Source organism: Danio rerio, chromosome 5 (assembly GCF_052040795.2).
Source record: "Danio rerio strain M-AB ecotype USA chromosome 5, GRCz13ab, whole genome shotgun sequence".
NCBI classification, from domain to species: domain Eukaryota; kingdom Metazoa; phylum Chordata; class Actinopteri; order Cypriniformes; family Danionidae; genus Danio; species Danio rerio.
The window spans coordinates 4,366,416-4,389,399 of NC_141025.1; the positions used below are offsets into that span (position 1 = coordinate 4,366,416).

The window sequence follows — 22,984 nt, forward strand, 5'->3', positions numbered from 1 at the left end:
AGCATCGTGCTAACAACATGCTAATTCATGCTAGAATCATGCTAGTAACATGCTAATTCATGCTAGAATCATGCTAACAACATGCTAATTCATGCTAGAATCATGCTAGTAACATGCTAATTCATGTTAGAATCATGCTAACAACATGCTAATTCATGCTAGAATCATGCTAACAACATGCTAGTTCATGCTAGAATCATGCTAACAACATGCTAATTCATGCTAGAATCATGCTAGTGAAATGCTAATTCATGCTAGAATCATGCTAACAACATGCTAAATCATGCTAGTAACATGCTAATTCATGTTAGAATCATGCTAACAACATGCTAATTCATGCTAGAATCATGCTAGTAACATGCTAATTCATGCTAGAAGCATGCTAAAAACATGCTAATTTATGCTAGAATCATGCTAGTAGCATGCTAATTCATGCTAGAATCTTGCTAGAAACATGCTAAATCATGCTAGAATCATGCTAACAACATGCTAATTCATGCTAGAATCATGCTAACAACATGCTAATTCATGCTAGAATTGTGCTAATTCATGCTAGAATCATGCTAGTAACATGCTAATTCATGCTAGAATCGTGCTAACAACATGCTAATTCATGTTAAAATCATGCTAACAACATGCTAATTATTGCTAAAATCATGCTAGTAACATGCTAATTCATGCTAAAATCATGCTAACAACATGCTAATTCATGCTAGAATTATGCTAGTAACATGCTAATTCATGCTAAAAGCATGCCACCAACATGCTAAATCATGCTAGAATCATGCTAGTAACATGCTAATTCATGCTAGAATCATGCTAGTAACATGCTAATTCATGCTAGAATCATGCTAACAACGTGCTAATTCATGCTAGAATTATGCTAACAACATGCTAATTCATGCTAAAATCATGCTAGTAACATGCTAATTCATGTTAAAATCATGCTAGGTACATGCTAAATCATGCTAGAATCATGCTAACAACATGCTAATTCATGCTAGAATTGTGCTAATTCATGCTAGAATCATGCTAGTAACATGCTAATTCATGCTAGAATCGTGCTAACAACATGCTAATTCATGTTAAAATCATGCTAACAACATGCTAATTATTGCTAAAATCATGCTAGTAACATGCTAATTCATGCTAAAATCATGCTAACAACATGCTAATTCATGCTAGAATCATGCTAGTAACATGCTAATTCATGCTAAAAGCATGCCACCAACATGCTAAATCATGCTAGAATCATGCTAGTAACATGCTAATTCATGCTAGAATCATGCTAGTTACATGCTAATTCATGCTAGAATCATGCTAACAACGTGCTAATTCATGCTAGAATTATGCTAACAACATGCTAATTCATGCTAAAATCATGCTAGTAACATGCTAATTCATGTTAAAATCATGCTAGGTACATGCTAATTCATGCTAGAATCATGCGAACAACATGCTAATTCATGCTAGAATCATGCTAGTAACATGCTAATTTATGCTAAAATCATGCTAACAACATGCTAATTCATGCTAAAATCATGCTAGTAACATGCTAATTCATGCTAGAATCATGCTAACAACATGCTATTTCACGTTAAAATCATGCTAATAACATGCTAATCTATCTATCTATCTCTCTATCTATCTATCTATCTATCTATCTATCTATCTATCTATCTATCTATCTATCTATCTATCTATCTATCTATCTATCTTTTCATACTTTTTAAAACTGTTTAAACTAAATAAACTATTACCGTCAGGCTTTCACAAGCCAGCCTCAAAGTTTGTTCTCAAACTTTAAGAATCTAGTTAGGCTGGCTTGTGTAGCAAGCCAGACTACTGTTATCCTATTAAACTTATTATTATTATTCTATATTATTATTCTTCTTCTGAGACTAAAAATTAAACTCTATCTCGTCCTAGGCCTTTCAAGCTATGACCATCAAACTTGGGTCAGACCTCCGAACTATTCTGACTCGAGTTGCTATATCTTTTCCGACTGATCCGACTTTCGGTTTTCCGAAAAACGTCCCGGGACCGTCGGAAAAATCCCATAGACGTAACATTGGATCAAACTTTGCGACCTCATAACTCCGCGTCAGAATGTCACACAGACTTCTAACTAGGCTCATTTAACTCAGACCATCAATCTGCCAATGACTGATCACCTTTAAACTTTCTGGCCACGCCCTAGCAACCACTTTTGGACCCTAGAAACCGTCCCATAGACTTCCATTGCAAAAGACTCTCATTGACTTTACATTGGATCAAACTTTGTGAGCTCATAACTCTGCATCAAACTGTCCTACAGACTAATGGCTGAGCTCATTTAACTCAGTCTAGCCAGCAGCCAATCACCGATGGCCTTTTAACTTTCTAGCCACACCCTAACAACCAGATACTGCACCCTAGCAACTGTCCCATAGACTGCCATTAAAGAGGTTCAGACTGATATTGTCATGCTGCAGTGTGATAGAGACATGGGGATTGTTTTTAACTGTTCATACTGGCAAGAAGCTTGTATACATCATCAGTCTTAGCTGTCAATCAACTCCATAGCAACAAAACAGACTAACCTAGCAACGATATGACACCAGCTATATCTCAGCATCAGAACATCGTAGAGAGGCGGGGGTTGGCTTGTTTGACTCATGCTCAAACACCATCCATCTATCTATCTATCTATCTATCTATCTATCTATCTATCTATCTATCTATCTATCTATCTATCTACATCTTTCTATCTATCTATCTATCTATCTATCTATCTATCTATCTATCTATCTATCTATCTATCTATCTATCTATCTATCTATCTACCTCTACCTATCTATCTATCTATCTATCTACATCTTTCTATCTATCTATCTACATCTTTCTATCTATCTATCTATCTATCTATCTATCTATCTATCTATCTATCTATCTATCTATCTATCTATCTATCATGCTAACAATATGCTAATTCATGCTAGAAACATGCTAGTTACATGCTAATTCATGCTAGAATCATGCTAGTCACATGCTAATTCATGCTAGAATCATGCTAGTCACATGCTAATTTATACTAGAATCATGCTAACAACATGCTAATCCATGCTAGAATCATGCTATTCACATGCTAATTCATGCTAGAATCATGCTAGTCACATGCTAATTTATACTAGAATCATGCTAACAACATGCTAATTCATGCTAGAATCATGCTAGTAACATGCTAATTCATGTTAGAATCATGCTAACAACATGCTAATTCATGCTAGAATCATGCTAGTCACATGCTAATTCATGCTAGAATCATGCTAGTCACATGCTAATTTATACTAGAATCATGCTAACAACATGCTAATCCATGCTAGAATCATGCTATTCACATGCTAATTCATGCTAGAATCATGCTAGTAACATTCAAATTGATGTTAGAATCATGCTAACAACATGCTAATTCATGCTAGAATCATGCTAGTAACATGCTAATTCATGCTAGAATCATGCTAACAACATGCTAATTCATGCTAGAATCATGCTAGTAGCATGCTAATTCATGCTAGAATCATGCTAGTAACATGCTAATTTATGCTAGAATCATGCTAGTAACATGCTAATTCATGCTAGAATCATGCTAACAACATGCTAATTTATGCTAGAATCATGCTAGTAACATGCTAATTCATGCTAGAATCATGCTAACAACATGCTAATTCATGCTAGAATCATGCTAGTAACATGCTAATTCATGCTAGAATCATGCTAACAACATGCTAATTCATGCTAGAATCATGCTAACAACATGCTAATTTATGCTAGAATCATGCTAACAACATGCTAATTTATGCTAGAATCATGCTAGTAACATGCTAATTCATGCTAGAATCATGCTAACAACATGCTAATTCATGCTAGAATCATGCTAGTAACATGCTAATTCATGCTAGAATCATGCTAACAACATGCTAATTCATGCTAGAATCATGCTAACAACATGCTAATTTATGCTAGAATCATGCTAGTAACATGCTAATTCATGCTAAAATCATGCTAACAACATGCTAATTCATGCTAGAATCATGCTAGTAGCATGCTAATTCATGCTAGAATCATGCTAGTAACATGCTAATTTATGCTAGAATCATGCTAGTAACATGCTAATTCATGCTAGAATCATGCTAACAACATGCTAATTCATGCTAGAATCATGCTAGTAGCATGCTAATTCATGCTAGAATCATGCTAACAACATGCTAATTTATGCTAGAATCATGCTAGTAACATGCTAATTCATGCTAAAATCATGCTAGTAACATGCTAATTCATGCTAGAATCATGCTAACAACATGCTAATTCATGCTAGAATCATGCTAACAACATGCTAATTCATGCTAGTAGCATGCTAATTCATGCTAGAATCATGCTAGTAACATGCTAATTCATGCTAAAATCATGCTAGTAACATGCTAATTCATGCTAGAATCATGCTAACAACATGCTAATTCATGCTAGAATCATGCTAGTAACATGCTAATTAATGCTAGAATCGTGCTTACAACATGCTAATTCATGCTAGAATCATGCTAACAACATGCTAATTCATGCTAGAATCATGCTAATTCATGCTAAAATCATGCTAGTAACATGCTAATTTACGCTAAAATCATGTTGTAACATGCTAATTCATGCTAGAATCATGTTAAAAACATGCTAATTCATGCTAGAATCATGCTAATAACATGCTAATCTATCTATCTATCTATCTATCTATCTATCTATCTATCTATCTTTTCATAGTTTTAAAAACTGTTTAAACTAAATAAACTATTACCGTCAGGCTTTCACAAGCCAGCCTCAAAGTTTGTTCTCAAACTTTAAGAATCTAGTTAATATTATTATTCTTCTTCTGAGACTAAAAATTAAACTCTATCTCGTCCTAGGCCTTTCAAGCTATGACCATCAAACTCGGGTCAGACCTCCGAACTATTCTGACTCGAGTTGCTATATCTTTTCCGACTGATCCGACTTTCGGTTTTCCGAAAAACGTCCCGGGACCGTCGGAAAAATCCCATAGACTTAACATTGGATCAAACTTTGTGACCTCATAACTCCGCATCAGAATGTCACACAGACTTCTAACTGGGCTCATTTAACTCAGACTATCAAACTGCCAATGACTGACCACCTTTAAACTTTCTGGCCACGCCCTAGCAACCACTTTTGGACCCTAGAAACCGTCCCATAGACTTCCATTGCAAAAGACTCTCATTGACTTTACATGGGATCAAACTTTGTGAGCTCATAACTCTGCATCAGACTGTCCTACAGACTAATGGCTGAGCTCATTTAACTCAGTCTAGCCAGCAGCCAATCACCGATGGCCTTTTAACTTTCTAGCCACACCCTAACAACTAGATACTGCACCCTAGCAACTGTCCCATAGACTGCAATTAAAGAGGTTCAGACTGATATTGTCATGCTGCACTGTGATAGAGACATGGGGGTTGTTTTTAACTGTTCATACTGGCAAGAAGCTTTGATACATCATCAGTCTAAGCTGTCAATCAACTCCATAGCAACAAAACAGACTAACCTAGCAACGATATGGCACCAGCTATATCTCAGCATCAGAACATCGTAGAGAGGCGGGGGTTGGCTTGTTTGACTCATGCTCTTACACCATCTATCTATCTATCTATCTATCTATCTATCTATCTATCTATCTATCTATCTATCTATCTATCTATCTATCTATATCTATCTATCTATCCATCTATCTACCTATATCTATCTATCTATCTATCTATCTATCTATCTATCTATCTATCTATCTATCTATCTATCTATCTATCTATCTCTATCTATCTATCTATCTATCTATCTATCTATCTATCTATCTATCTATCCATCTATCTATCTACCTCTATCTATCTATCTATCGATCTATCTACCTATATCTATCTATCTATCTATCTATCTATCTATCTATCTATCTATCTATCTATCTATCTATCTATCTATCTATCTATCTATCTATCTACCTCTATCTATCTATCTATCTATCTATCTATCTATCTATCTATCTATCTACCTATATCTATCTATCTATCTATCTATCTATCTATCTATCTATCTATCTATCTATCTATCTATCTATCTATCTATCTATCTACCTATATCTATCTATCTATCTATCTATCTATCTATCTATCTATCTATCTATCTATCTATCTACCTACCTATATCTATCTATCTATCTATCTATCTATCTATCTATCTATCTATCTATCTATCTATATATCTATCTATATATCTATCTACCTACCTATATCTATCTATCTATCTAACTATCTATCTATCTATCTATCTATCTATCTATCTATCTATCTATCTATCTATCTATCTATCTATCTATCTATCTATCTATCTATCTATCTATCTATCTATCTATCCATCATGCTAAGAACATGCTAATTCATGCTAGAATCATGCTAGTTACATGCTAATTCATGGTAGAATCATGCTAGTAACATGCTAATTCATGCTAGAATCATGCTAACAACATGCTAATTCATGCTAGAATCATGCTAACAACATGCTAATTCATGCTAGAATCATGCTAGTAACATGTTAATTCATGCTAGAATCATGCTAACAACATGCTAATTCATGCTAAAATCATGCTAGTAACATGCTAATTTATGCTAGAATCATGCTAACAACATGCTAATTCATGATAGAATCGTGTTAGTAACATGCTAATTCATGCTAGAATCATGCTAGTAACATGCTAATTCATGCTAGAATCGTGCTAACAACATGCTAATTTATGCTAGAATCATGCTAGTTACATGCTAATTCATGCTAGAATCATGCTAGTAACATGCTAATTCATGCTAGAATCATGCTAGTAACATGCTAAATCATGCTAAAATCATGCTAACAACATGCTAATTCATGCTAGAATCATGCTAATTAATGCTAAAATTATGCTAGTAACATGCTAATTCATGCTAGAATCATGCTAGTAACATGCTAATTCATGCTAGAATCGTGCTAACAACATGCTAATTCATGCTAGAATCGTGCTAGTAACATGCTAATTCATGCTAGAATCATGCTAGTAACATACTAATTCATGCTATAATCGTGCTAACAACATGCTAATTCATGCTAGAATCGTGCTAGTAACATGCTAATTCATGCTAGAATCGTGCTAGTAACATGGTAAGTCATGCTAGAATCGTGCTAACAACATGCTAATTCATGCTAGAATCGTGCTAACAACATGCTAATTCATGCTAGAAACGTGCTAGTAACTTGCTAATTCATGCTAGAATCATGCTAGTAACATGCCAATTCATGCTAGAATCATGCTAACAACATGCTAATTCATGCTAAAATCATGCTAACAATATTCTAATTTATGCTAAAATCATGCTAGTAACATGCTAATTCATGCTATAATTGTGCTAGCAACATGCTAATTTATGCTAGAATCATGCTAACAACATGCTAATTCATGCTAAAATCATGCTAACAACTTGGTAATTCACGCTAGAATCATGCTAACAACATGCTAATTCACGTTAGAATCATGCTAATACCATGCTAATCTATCTATCTATCTATCTATCTATCTATCTATCTATCTATCTATCTATCTATCTATCTATATCTATCTATCTATCTATCTATCTATCAATCTTTTCATACTTTTAAAAACTGTTTAAACTAAATTAACTATTACCGTCAGGCTTTCACAAGCCAGCCTCAAAGTTTGTTCTCAAACTTTAAGAATCTAGTTAGGCTGGCTTGTGTAGCAAGCCAGACTACTGAAATCCTATTTAAACTTATTATTATATTTTCTTCTTCTGAGACTAAAATTCAAAACTCATCTCCTCCTAGAGCTTTCAAGCTATGACCATCAAACTCGGGTCAGACTTCCGAACTATTCTGACTCGGGTTGCTATGTCTCCTCAGACTGATCCGACTTTCGGTTTTCCGAAAAACGTCCCGGGACCGTCGGAAAAATCCCATAGACTTAACATTGGACCAAACTTTGTGACCTCATAACTCTGCGTCAGACCGTCGCACAGAACTCTAACTGGGCTCATTTAACTCAGACTATCAAACTGCCAATGAATGATCACCTTTAAACTTTCTGGCCACGCCCTAGCAACCACTTTTGGACCCTAGAAACCGTCCCATAGACTTCCATTGCAAAAGACTCTCATTGACTTTACATTGGATCAAACTTTGTGAGCTCATAACTCTGCATCAAACTGTCCTACAGACTAATGGCTGAGCTCATTTAACTCAGTCTAGCCAGCAGCCAATCACTGATGGCCTTTTAACTTTCTAGCCACGCCCTAACAACCAGATACTGCACCCTAGCAACTGTCCCATAGACTGCCATTAAAGAGGTTCAGACTGATATTGTCATGCTGCATTATGATAGAGACATGGGGGTTGTTTTTAACTGTTCATACTTGCAAGAAGCTTTGATACATCATCAGTCTAAGCTGTCAATCAACTCCATAGCAACAAAACAGACTAACCTAGCAACGATATAACACTAGCTATATCTCAGCGTCAAAACATCGTAGAGAGGCGGGGGTTGGCTTGTTTGACTCATGCTCTTACACCATCTATCTATCTATCTATCTATCTATCTATCTATCTATCTATCTATCTATCTATCTATCTATCTATCTATCTATCTATCTATCTATCTATCTATCTATATACCTCTACATATCTATCTATCTATCTATCTATCTATCTATCTATCTATATACCTCTACATATCTATCTATCTATCTATCTATCTATCTATCTATATACCTCTACATATCTATCTATCTATCTATCTATCTATCTATCTATCTATCTATCTATCTATCTATCTATATACCTCTACATATCTATCTATCTATCTATCTATCTATCTATCTATCTATCTATCTATCTATCTATCTATCTACCTCTATATCTATATCTATCTATCTATCTATCTATCTATCTATCTATCTATCTATCTATCTATCTATCTATCTATCTATCTATCTATCTATCATGCTAAGAACATGCTCATTCATGCTAGAATCATGCTAGTTACATGCTAATTCATGCTAGAATCATGCTAGTCACATGCTAATTTATGCTAGAATCATGCTAGTCACATGCTAATTCATACTAGAATCATGCTAACAACATGCTAATTCATGCTAGAATCATGCTAGTCACATGCTAATTCATACTAGAATCATGCTAACAACATGCTAATTCTTGCTAGAATCATGCTAGTAATATGCTAATTCATGCTAGAATCATGCTAACAACATGCTAATTCATGCTAGAATCATGCTAACAACATGCTAATTCATGCTAGAATCATGCTAGTAACATGCTAATTCATGCTAGAAGCATGCTAACAACATGCTAATTCATGCTAGAATCATGCTAGTAACATGCTAATTCATGCTAGAATCATGCTAGTAACATGCTAATTCATGCTAGAATCATGCTAACAACATGGTAATTCATGCTAGAATCATGCTAACAACATGCTAATTCATGCTAGAATCATGTTAATTCATAATAAAATCATGCTAGTAACATGCTAATTCATGTTAAAATCATGCTAGGTACATGCTAATTCATGCTAGAATCATGTAGTAACATGCTAATTCATGCTAGAATCGTGCTAACAACATGCTAATTCATGCTAGAATCATGCTAACAACATGCTAATTCATGCTAATAACATGCTAATTCATACTAAAATAATGCTAACAACATGCTAATTCATGCTAAAATCATGCTAGTAACATGCTAATTCATGCTAGAATCATGCTAACAACATGCTATTTCACGCGAAAATCATGCTAATAACATGCTAATCTATCTATCTATCTATCTATCTATCTATCTATCTATCTATCTATCTATCTATCTATCTATCTATCTATCTATCTTTTCATACTTTTTAAAACTGTTTAAACTAAATAAACTATTACCGTCAGGCTTTCACAAGCCAGCCTCAAAGTTTGTTCTCAAACTTTAAGAATCTAGTTATTATTATTCTTCTTCTGACTCTAAAAATCAAAATCTATCTCCTCCTTGAACTTTCGAACTATTACCACCAAACTCACACCAGACCTCCAATCTATTCTGACTCGGTATGCTATATCTCCTCAGACTGTTTGGACTTTCGGTTTTCCGAAAAACGTCCCGGGACTGTCGGAAAAATCCCATAGACTTAACATTGGACCAAACTTTGTGACCTCGTAACTCTGCGTCAGACTGTCGCACAGAACTCTAACTGGGCTCATTTAACTCAGACTATCAAACTGCCAATGACTGATCACCTTTAAACTTTCTAGCCACGCCCTAGCAACCACTTTTGGACCCTAGTAACTGTCCCATAGACTTCCATTCAATAGACTCTCATTGACTTAACATGGGATCAAACTTTGTGAGCTCATAACTCTGAATCAGACTGTCTTACAGACTAATGGCTGAGCTCATTTAACTCAGACTACCAAACTGCCAATAACTGATGAGCTTTTACCTTTCTAGCCACACCCCTAACTACCACATACTGCACCCCAGCAGCTGTCCCGTAGACTTCCATTACAAAAGACTCTCATTGACTTAACATGGGATCAAACTTTGTGAGCTCATAACTCTGCATCAGACTATCCTACAGACTAATGGCTGAGCTCATTTAACTCCAACTACCAATCTGCCAATAACTGTTGAGCTTTTAACTTTCTAGCCACACCCCTAACTACCACATACTGCACCCTAGCAACTGTCCTATAGACTGTAATTAGCTGTGCTTTCAAATGCTTATAATTCTAACATGCTAATGACATGCCAATCATGCTAGCAACATGCTACTCATATGCTAATCATGCTAATGACATGCTAACTCATACTGGAAACATGCTAATGACATGCTAATTTGTACTAGATTCATGCTAGTAACATGCTAATTCATACTAGACTCATGTTAATAACTGGCCTACATGCATATCTTTGCTTGGCAGTGTCCTATTGACTTGGGGGATGGCTCATCTGACTCAGACAACCAATGAGCATCTCAATATGATAATGAAGCTCACAAGCCACGCCCCCAAATTGATTCCATAGACTTTCATTAAAATAGGCCAAGATGCATATCTTTGCATAGCAGTGTCATAGAGACATGGGGGTTGGTTCATTTGACTTAGACAGCCAACCACATTCAAGTTCACTCTGTAACCTTGCCCATAGCAACAAAACAGAGTACCCTAGCAACCATTCATCAACAGCTATATCTCAGCATCAGAACATTGTAGAGACTTGGAGATTGGCTCGTTTGACTCATGCTAGCAAACGGAACTTCCTATATGCTACACATGCTAGCAGTGATTAGCTACATGCTAATATTGACTAGCCAAGTACTGTAACTTGCTAGAAATGCTTACTAAGTATAAATGTTTTATCAAGCATGTATGTGAGGCTTGCCTAGTAACCAGCCAGGGTACCCTAGCAACTGCCTAGCAACCACCCAAATTACCCTAGCAACCGCCTAGCAACCACCTAGCAACGGCCTAGTAATGCCTTAGTAAGGGCCTAGCGACCACTCAGGACACCCTAGCAACCGCCTAGCAACGCCTTAGCAACCACTCAGAATACCCTAGCAACCACATAGCAACACCTTAGCAACCACCTAGCAACCACTTGGGACACCTTAGCAACCGCCTAGCAACACCTTAGCAACGACCTAGCAACCAGTCAGAACACCCTAGCAACCGCCTAGCAACCGCCTAGCAACGCCTTAGCAACCACCAGGCAACCACTCAGGACACCCTAGCAACCACCTAGCAACACCTTAGCAACCACCTAGCAACCACTCAGGACACCCTAGCAACCGCCTAGCAACGCCTTAGCAACCACTCAGAATACCCTAGCAACCACCTAGCAACACCTTAGCAACCGCCTAGCAACCACTTAGGACTCCTTAGCAACCACCTAGCAACACCTTAGCAACCACCTAGCAACCACTCAGAACACCCTAGCAACCACCTAGCAACACCTTAGCAACAACCTAGCAACCACTTAGGACACCCTAGCAACCACCTAGCAACACCTTAGCAACCACTCAGAACACCCTAGCAACCACCTAGCAACATCTTAGCAACCACACAGAACACCCTAGCAACTGCCTAGCAAGACCTTAGCAACCACCTAGCAACCAATCAGAGCACCCTAGCAACTGCTTAGCAACAACCTAGCAACCACTCAGAACACCCTAGCAACCGCCTAGCAATGCCTTAGCAACCACCTAGCAACCACTCAGAACACCCTAGCAACCACCTAGCAACACCCTAGCAACCGCCTAGCAACATCTTAGCAACCACCTAGCAACCACTCAGGACACCCTAGCAACTGCCTACCAACGACTTAGCAACCACTCAGAATACCCTAGCAACCACCTAAGCATGCTATGTGACATGCTAATTCATACTAGAATCATGCTAGTAACATGCTAATTCATACTACAATCATGCTAATAACATGCTAATTCATACTAGAATCATGCTAATAACATGCTAATTCGTACTATAATCATGCTAGTAACATGCTAATGCATGCTAAAATCATGCTAATAACATGCTAATTCACGCTAGAATCATGCTAGTAACATGTTAATTCATACTATAATCATGCTAATAACATGCTAATTCATGCTAGAATCATGCGAGTAACATGCTAATTCATGCTAGAATCATTCTAGTAACATGCTAATTCATACTAGAATCATGCTAATTCATGCTAGAATCATGCTAATAACCTGCTAATTCATACTAGATTCATGATAGTAACAGGCTACTTCATACTAGAATCATGCTAGTAACATGCTAATGCATGCTAGAATCATGCTAGTAACATGCTAATTCATGCTAGAATCATACTAGTAACATGCTAATTCATGCTAGAATCATGCTAGTAACATGCTAATTCATACTATATTCATGCTAATAACATGCTAATTCATGCTAGAATCATGCGAGTAACATGCTAATTCTTGCTAGAATCATTCTAGTAACATGCTAAATCATACTAGAATCATGCTAATTCATGCTAGAATCATGCTAATAACCTGCTAATTCATACTAGATTCATGATAGTAACAGGCTAATTCATACTAGAATCATGCTAGTAACATGCTAATTCATGCTAGAATCATACTAGTAACATGCTAATTCATGCTAGAATCATGCTAGTAACATGCTAATTCATGCTAGAATCATGCTAGTAGCATGCTAATTCATACTAGAATCATGCTAGTAACATGCTAATGCATGCTAAAATCATGCTAATAACATGCTAATTCACGCTAGAATCATGCTAGTAACATGTTAATTCATACTATAATCATGCTAATAACATGCTAATTCATGCTAGAATCATGCGAGTAACATGCTAATTCATGCTAGAATCATTCTAGTAACATGCTAATTCATACTAGAATCATGCTAATTCATGCTAGAATCATGCTAATAACCTGCTAATTCATACTAGATTCATGATAGTAACAGGCTACTTCATACTAGAATCATGCTAGTAACATGCTAATGCATGCTAGAATCATGCTAGTAACATGCTAATTCATGCTAGAATCATACTAGTAACATGCTAATTCATGCTAGAATCATGCTAGTAACATGCTAATTCATACTATATTCATGCTAATAACATGCTAATTCATGCTAGAATCATGCGAGTAACATGCTAATTCTTGCTAGAATCATTCTAGTAACATGCTAAATCATACTAGAATCATGCTAATTCATGCTAGAATCATGCTAATAACCTGCTAATTCATACTAGATTCATGATAGTAACAGGCTAATTCATACTAGAATCATGCTAGTAACATGCTAATTCATGCTAGAATCATACTAGTAACATGCTAATTCATGCTAGAATCATGCTAGTAACATGCTAATTCATGCTAGAATCATGCTAGTAGCATGCTAATTCATACTAGAATCATGCTAGTGACATGCTAATTTATTCTAGAATCATGCTAGTAACATGCTAATTCATGCTAGAAGCATGCTAATAACATGCTAATTTATACTAGAATCATGCTAATAAAATGCTAATTTGTACTACACTCATGCTAATAGCATGCTAATCCATGCTAGAATCATGCTAATGCATGCTAGAATCATGCTAATAACATGCTACTTATACTTTTTCAAACTGTTTTTAAACTAAATAAACTATTACCAACAGGCTTTGTCAAGCCAGCCTCAAAGTTTGTCTCGACGAACTTTACTGTCTAGTTGTATTTGTTCATCCGTCAGGCCACAGTGATTAGGTAGGCTTTATCGTATTCAACCTTTCAGTATAGGCCTACAGCAAAGTAGAAAGAGTCTGGCCTCATAAAATAATCCCTTAAACAGCTGTCAAAATTGACCAAAAACAATCTATTTTATTCTGTCACTAATTGATATATATATTCATCACAATGGAAAATATTTTTCCTTTTAAAATATTTATTAGTGATGCATGCAATGATTACAGAATGACCAGAAAAATGCAAAGAATGGCAATCACTGATTTTTTAAATCACTTTCAACAATTGCAAAAAGAGACTGAAAGGGCAGAAACACAGCTTCATCTGGCAGAGGAACAACTGACTCTGACCAAACTGCAGCAAACCAAGGCCAGACTTGAGATCCGCCTCCCAGAGGATATTGGGGGTCACGAGTTACTGGCATTGTAATTTTGGGGGTCACAGGGTGAAAAGTTTGAGAACCCCTGCACTACACCAGGGATCACCAAACTTGTTCCTGGAGGTCCTACAGATTTTAGCTCCAACCCTGATCAAACACACCTGATCAAGCTAATCAAGGGCTGTTTCTCAATATGCGTTCTTCAGCGGTCTTGCGTCCTCGTGTTCTCGTGCAACGTCATCATCAGCTGCCTAAGTTCAGTTCCAATACTCAAGACCGCAAGAACAGAGGACGCGTGAAACTTCCCGGATGTGTTCTTGATATCGAGGACGCACCGATGCAGACTTGAGCGCCGAACTCGCTCTGGAAGTCCCAGAAGTCATTGCGACTGAAAGTGGGAAGTGCTGCATTTTATCTAGATTTATTATTAAAGTTCATAGATATGAATTATTTGCCTCAGGAGTTTCCCTAAATGAAACAGTGAAAGTAAACATTACCATGGACATCTTAATAAAGGAATAAACACATTAAGGGTGTTTGTTTGCTGAAATTCATATTAAAATCTGTTTTATTCATATTGTGCAACATAGATTTATAATGTTTTATGCAAAGTATATGTTTTGAAAAGGGGAAAAACAATAAATCGTTGTATGAAGGCTGTAATGTTTAAATAATTTACCATTTAAAACGCGTGAAGGTCACGTGACCATCAGGAAGAACGCAGCATCTCAATTCTGAAAGGACGAGTTCTCTGCCCTCGCGGTCTCCTGAGTTCGTTCTTCCGAGGACACCTGGCAAGACCGCTCTCCACAAGAACACAAGTCCGTTCTCTGCGTTCTTGGAATTGAGAAAAAGCCACGGTCTTAAGCTGTGGTCACATTAGAGTTTAAGTATGCGATATTCTGTCGTGCGGTGCTGCGAAAAGGGGCGGGATTAAACAAGATTATTAGACTCCAGAGAGGTCATGTTTTGATCCTCGATAGGTCTCACGCAGTCAAATGATGCTATTTCGCAGGTCAGAGTTCACCAAGCTTAAACTTTGCACCGCAGCAACCTGCGAAACTTGACGCATAACCCTGCGTTTCCAGTCTGACGCATTCACGTGCATATGAATGGAAGTCTATGGGAGGAAAAGCCCAGTGTGACCGCAGCTTTACTAGGTATACTTAAAACACCCAGGCAGGTGTGTTGAGGCAAGCTGGAGCTGAACCCTGCAAGGCAGCGGACCTCGAGGAACGAGATTAGTGACCCCTGCACTAGACATTGAGATGATTCAGTCTACATGTTGCAATAAGTCAAATTAATAAAATCTGTGTGTGTTTTGTAGAAAGTGGCATGCATTACTCTAGCCGCGTTACTCTGTAACCCTCACCTCATTTGTCTTCCAACTCCTATCAAAGTCCAGATGCTTTTTTTAAACTCAGTCAAGGATTTCACAGCTGTTTCGAAAGCAGGGCTGAATGTACAAGAGCTCAGGCTTTCTCACACCCATCCTCAGTTGCATTACCATAAAACATTGCTAAAATCACATAACATGCATGTAAATGGATAGTGTACATGTAACCGTGAAGTGTTTTGCGAACTAAGCCATGTTTCTTGAAAATTATTCATTATATTTCTTTCCCACATTTATTTTTGAAGGAGAGGGACCAGTGGAATTGTAAGCCCTATCAAGATTTTAATTTTATAGCTATCATAAAGTGACATAATTGGGTGAGAATGATGTAAACGCTGTAGGTGACATCTCTGGTCAGCTGTTTCTTTCTTTATTTTACTTATTCACATACTACTTTCGTGCGTATGTTAAAATAAATTTTAAAAATTAAAGTTTTTAAAAGATAATATGTTATTCATAATATGATATTGCTTACATTTTACATTAATGCTCACTTTTGATTTACTGATTTTAATATTAGACATTTATTGTAGCTGCTTTCCAATTGCCGCAATTGTTGGTAGAGCAAGCAAGTTTTGTACGCGTAAAGTCAGAGTCCGTAGGCAAATAGATGCAAATAAAAACGTCTTTATTTTACTTTATCAACTTCCAATTAACAGAATTACTTAATCACTTTCCTTACTCTATATGCACACTTCTCTGTTACCTTGAGTTATGTTACGAGACGAGACGGTCAAAAACTGTAGCTGCGTCCCAAATGGCACACTATACACTATGCACTCATGCACTATGTACTTATGCACTTACACACTCAACAGGATAGTATATGTATGTAGTGTCGTCCCAAATGGCACACTTATGTATTTTTACTAAGCGGAAATTCAAACCGTTTCCCTGATGACGTTTGACTGTTGCCAAATCAGTGAAATAAACGACTGAATTATCAAGTAATACCTGCCGTGAGTATTGCTGCATTCACCATCGGGAGGCGCTGTAATCACTCTCGTAGGAGAATTTTGCTTTCACCATCCAAAATAAATAAAGTTATTCAACATGTGCGTCCGATCGCTCCGCCTCTTCCGCTACGTAAGCAAACCTGTAGTCGTTGAGTGCGTGAAGTGTCCATTATTCCACACTTCATTTTAGCAGCTGAATGAGTGCATCATCCGGGTAATTAAAGTGCACTTTTTATTTTGATAGTTTTCAATGTGAACACACTACTTACACTATTTATACTACAAAATGGCGTAAAATAGTGCATAAGTATGCGATTTGGGACGCAGTTTGTGTGCTTCCTACCAACACTGTCTTTCTCCATGCAGTGAAGCCACAGTTATATAGTCTCCTACTGACACCTTGTGGCCAATAGCCAAAATACAATGTATGGCTCCTACATATATAATGTTTTGAATTCAAATAGATGCATTTTTAAAGACGTTTAAAAACCAACCTTAAAATAAATATGTGTAGGTAAATTCAATAAATGTAGAAATAAAACATAAAATGGAGAAAAAAATGTTTCCTGAGTGCTTTTGTTTACATTTTGTTATTATAAGTTTTCAGAAACAATATAAAAGGTGCAAATTCCACTTCATTTATTCATCTTACATAAACTTTTAAGAATAATCACATTTAATTGCATCCAAAATAAAAGTTTGTTTTGACGCAAGATTATGTGTGTATTTTTTTTTTTATTCATTAATTATTTTCATTTGGCTTAGTCCCTTATTTATCAGAAGTGCCACTATACTCCCTGCTGAAAAATCCATCTTAAACCAGCCTAGGCTGGTTGGCTGGTTTTAGAGGGGTATTGGCCATTTCCAGGCTGGTTTCCAGCCATTTCCAGCCTGGTCTTAGCTAGTCAGGCTGGAAAATGACCAGCTAAATCCAGCTAAAACAAGCCTGGTTTAAGTTGGACATAGCTGGTTTTGGCAGGGCTCCCAGCCTGGCTAGGCTAGTCAAGCTGGTCTTTGCTGGTCATCTCCCAGCCTGACCAGCCTAGTTATAGTATAGCTATAGTCTGGTTCAAAACACATGGTAGTATTAACCATAAATTATAATTTATAATATTTAAAGTTCTACCTAAACAACACTCTTACTCTATAGACTTTGAAAAACTGAATTTTTACACAGGTTAACATAAAGATATTGCGGTAACAGTTATGTAAACATTGCCTCAGTGAAGTAAGCAATAACGTGTGGCCATTTTACACTCTAAATGCGTCTTAAATAGACATTACAGTGAGATGAATGTAATAAAATGAATTGTTTTAATTAATTTACGTAGGTTACTTTATTATAATATGGTTCAAAAACAACAGTATTTGCCATGAATTATTATTTACAATATTTTAAATTGTACCTACATTCTTGCTTTGTATAAACTTCTGAAAAGCTGAATTGTTACATATGTTAACAAAGATAATTGAGGTAAAGTTGGTTTTATATTTGCACATTCGTTCAGTGACAACTTGTGACACGGTCCCTGTATTGTTAACCATGGTAAATTGAATATTGGGTCTGAAATCTCCTCTAAGTATGACTTAAAAACAACATAGGCACTATTTATTTGACTGTGAACAACGTCGTACTTTGATAATATGATTTCCCTATTTAGAATTAGCAAATATTACTTTATTAATTAGTATATATTAAGTTAGTTAAGGAGAAAGTCAGAATGGGCGAATATAAAATCAACTTTAACTCAACACAATACAAAGATATTGCGGTAACAGTTATGTAAACAATGCAGTGACGTGTAGCTAAGCTGAACTATACTGCTTCATAGTGAAGTAAACAATAATATGTGGTGATTTTACACTCTAAATGTGTCTTAAATAAACATTACAGTTAATTAAATGTAATAAAATAAACTATTTTAATTAATTCACATAGGCTACTTTTCTATGGTATGCTTCAAAACACAACAGTATTTGCCATAAATTATTATTGATAATATTCAAAGTTGTACCTACATTCTTGCTTTATATAAACTACTGAAAAGCTGAATTGTTACATATGTTAACAAAGATAATTGAGGTAAAGTTGGTTTTGTATTTGCACATTCGTTCAGTGACTACTTGTGACACGGTCCCTGTATTGTTTACCATGTTACTTTGAATATTGGGTCTGAAATCTCATCTAAGTATGACTTGAAAACAACATAGGCACTATTTATTTGACTGTGAACAACGTCGTACTTTGATAATATAATTTCTCTATTTGGTGAATATTTAAAGTTGTATCTACATTCTTGCTTAGTACAGACTACTGGAAAACTGAATTTTTACACACGTTTACAGAAAGATATTGCAGTAAGTTATGTAAACATCGCAGTGACGTGTAAGTTGAACGTAGGACTGCCTCATAGTGAAGTAAACAATAACGTGTGGCCATTTTACACTCTAAATGTGTCTAATATAGACATTACAGTTAAATAAATATAATAAATTGAACTATTTTGAGTAAATCACGTAGGCTACTTTATTATAGTATGGTTCAAAAGACAACAGTATTTGCCATAAATTATTAGGCTGGCTTGTGTAGCAAGCCAGACTACTGTTATCCTATTAAACTTATTAGGCTGGCTTGTGTAGCAAGCCAGACTACTGTTATCCTATTAAACTTATTATTATTAGGCTGGCTTGTCAAAGCCAGACTACTGAAATGCTATTTAAACTTATTATTATTTTTTTTTTTTTTTTATTAATCTTCTGAGACTAAATTTCTAACTCTATCTCCTCCTAGAGCTTTTGAGCTATTACCACCAAACTTGCTCCAGACCTCCAAACTATTCTGACTCGTGTTGCTATATCTCCTCAAACTTATCCGACTTTCGGTTTTCCGAAAAACGTCCCGGGACTGTCGGAAAAATCCCATAGGCTTAACATTGGATCAAACTTTGTGAGCTCATAACTCTGCGTCAGACTGTCGCACAGACTTCTAACTGGGCTCATTTAACTCAGACTATCAAACTGCCAATGACTGATCACCTTTAAACTTTCTAGCCACGCCCTAGCAACCACTTTTGGACCCTAGTAACTGTCCCATAGACTTCTATTCAAAAGACTCTCATTGACTTAACATGGGATCAAACTTTATGAGCTCATAACTCTGCATCAGACTGTCATACAGACTAATGGCTGAGCTCATTTAACTCCGACTACCAAACTGCCAATAACTGATGAGCTTTTAACTTTCTAGCCACTCCCCTAACTACCACATACTGCACCCTAGCAACTGTCCCGTAGACTTCCATTCAAAAGACTCTCATTGACTTAACATGGGATCAAACTTTGTGAGCTCATAACTCTACATCAGACTGTCATAGAGACTAATGGCTGAGCTCATTTAACTCAGACTACCAAACTGCCAATAACTGATGAGCTTTTAACTTTCTAGCCACACCCCTAACTACCACATACTGCACCCTAGCAACTGTCCCGTAGACTTCCATTCAAAAGACTCTCATTGACTTAACATGGGATCAAACTTTGTGAGCTCATAACTCTACATCAGACTGTCATAGAGACTAATGGCTGAGCTTATTTAACTCAGACTACCAAACTGCCAATAACTGATGAGCTTTTAACTTTCTAGCCACACCCCTAACTACCACATACTGCACCCTAGCAACTGTCCCGTAGACTTCCATTACAAAAAACTCTCATTGACTTTACATGGGATCAAACTTTATGAGCTCATAACTCTGCATCAGACTGTCATAGAGACTAATGGCTGAGCTCATTTAACTCAGTCTAGCCAGCAGCCAATAACTGATGAGCTTTTAACTTTCTAGCCACTCCCCTAACTACCACATACTGCACCCTAGCAACTGTCCCGTAGACTTCCATTCAAAAGACTCTCATTGACTTAACATGGGATCAAACTTTGTGAGCTCATAACTCTACATCAGACTGTCATAGAGACTAATGGCTGAGCTCATTTAACTCAGACTACCAAACTGCCAATAACTGATGAGCTTTTAACTTTCTAGCCACTCCCCTAACTACCACATACTGCACCCTAGCAACTGTCCCGTAGACTTCCATTCAAAAGACTCTCATTGACTTAACATGGGATCAAACTTTGTGAGCTCATAACTCTGCATCAGACTGTCATAGAGACTAATGGCTGAGCTCATTTAACTCAGTCTAGCCAGCAGCCAATCACTGATGGCCTTTTAACTTTCTAGCCACACCCCTAACTACCACATACTGCACCCTAGCAACTGTCCTATAGAATGTAATTAGGTGTGCTATCGAATGCTTATAATTCTAACATGCTAATGACATGCCAATCATGCTAGCAACATGCTACTCATATGCTAATCATGCTAATGACATGCTAACTCATACTGGAAACATGCTAATGACATGCTAATTTGTACAAGAATCATGCTAGTAACATGCTAATTCATACTAGACTCATGTTAATAACTGGCCTACATGCATATCTTTGCTTAGCAGTGTCCTATTGACTTGGGGGATGGCTCATCTGACTCAGACAACCAATGAGCATCTCAATATGATAATGAAGCTCATAAGCCACGCCCCCAAATTGATTCCATAGACTTCCATTAAAATAGGCCAAGATGCATATCTTTGCATAGCAGTGTCATAGAGACATGGGGGTTGGTTCATTTGACTTAGACAGCCAACCACATTCAAGTGCACTCTGTAACCTCGCCCATAGCAACAAAACAGAGTACCCTAGCAACCATTCATCAACAGCTATATCTCAGCATCAGAACATCGTAGAGACTTGGAGATTGGCTCGTTTGACTCATGCTAGCAAACGGAACTTTCTAAATGCTACACATGCTAGCAGTGATTAGCTACATGCTAATATTGACTAGCCAAGTACTGTAACTTGCTAGAAATGCTTACTAAGTATAAATGTTTTATCAAGCATGTATGTAAGGCTTGCCTAGTAACCAACCAGGGTACCCTAGCAACTGCCTAGCAACCACCCAAATTACCCTAGCAACCGCCTAGCAACCACCTAGCAACGGCCTAGTAATGCCTTAGTAAGGGCCTAGCGACCACTCAGGACACCCTAGCAACCGCCTAGCAACGCCTTAGCAACCACTCAGAATACCCTAGCAACCACATAGCAACACCTTAGCAACCACCTAGCAACCACTTGGGACACCTTATCAACCGCCTAGCAACACCTTAGCAACCACCTAGCAACCAGTCAGAACACCCTAGCAACCGCCTAGCAACGCCTTAACAACCACCAAGCAACCACTCAGGACACCCTAGCAACCACCTAGCAACACCTTAGCAACCACCTAGCAACCACTCAGGACACCCTAGCAACCGCCTAGCAACGCCCTAGCAACCACTCAGAACACCCTAGCAACCACCTAGCAACACCTTAGCAACCACCTAGCAACCACTTAGGACTCCTTAGCAACCACCTAGCAACACCTTAGCAACCACCTAGCAACCACTCAGAACACCCTAGCAACCGCCTAACAACACCTTAGCAACAACCTAGCAACCACTTAGAACACCCTAGCAACCGCCTAGCAACACCTTAGCAACCACTCAGAACACCCTAGCAACCACCTAGCAAGACCTTAGCAACCACCAAGCAACCACTCAGGACACCCTAGCAACCACCTAGCAACACCTTAGCAACCACCTAGCAACCACTCAGGACACCCTAGCAACCGCCTAGCAACGCCCTAGCAACCACTCAGAACACCCTAGCAACCACCTAGCAACACCTTAGCAACCACCTAGCAACCACTTAGGACTCCTTAGCAACCACCTAGCAACACCTTAGCAACCACCTAGCAACCACTCAGAACACCCTAGCAACCGCCTAGCAACACCTTAGCAAC

General features: G+C 37.3%; 1 protein-coding gene and 2 long non-coding RNA genes across 9 annotated transcripts in view; 1 reads left to right on the forward strand and 2 right to left on the reverse strand.

The window, feature by feature from the left end:
* The window catches only part of LOC147843792 (uncharacterized), a 1,319,745-nt gene that overhangs the window by 920,769 nt on the left and 375,992 nt on the right, over positions 1-22,984 (forward strand). The gene's annotated exons all lie outside the window — the stretch shown is intronic.
* The window catches only part of mlxipl (MLX interacting protein like), a 160,096-nt gene that overhangs the window by 79,679 nt on the left and 57,433 nt on the right, over positions 1-22,984 (reverse strand).
* The window catches only part of LOC147843803 (uncharacterized), a 34,135-nt gene that overhangs the window by 10,218 nt on the left and 933 nt on the right, over positions 1-22,984 (reverse strand). Inside the window, exons 2-3 of the long non-coding RNA XR_015944600.1 lie at positions 20,908-22,663; positions 10,284-10,555 (exon numbers count right to left, since the gene is read on the reverse strand). This is a non-coding gene — a long non-coding RNA (uncharacterized LOC147843803). The remainder of the gene's footprint in view (positions 1-10,283; positions 10,556-20,907; positions 22,664-22,984) is intronic.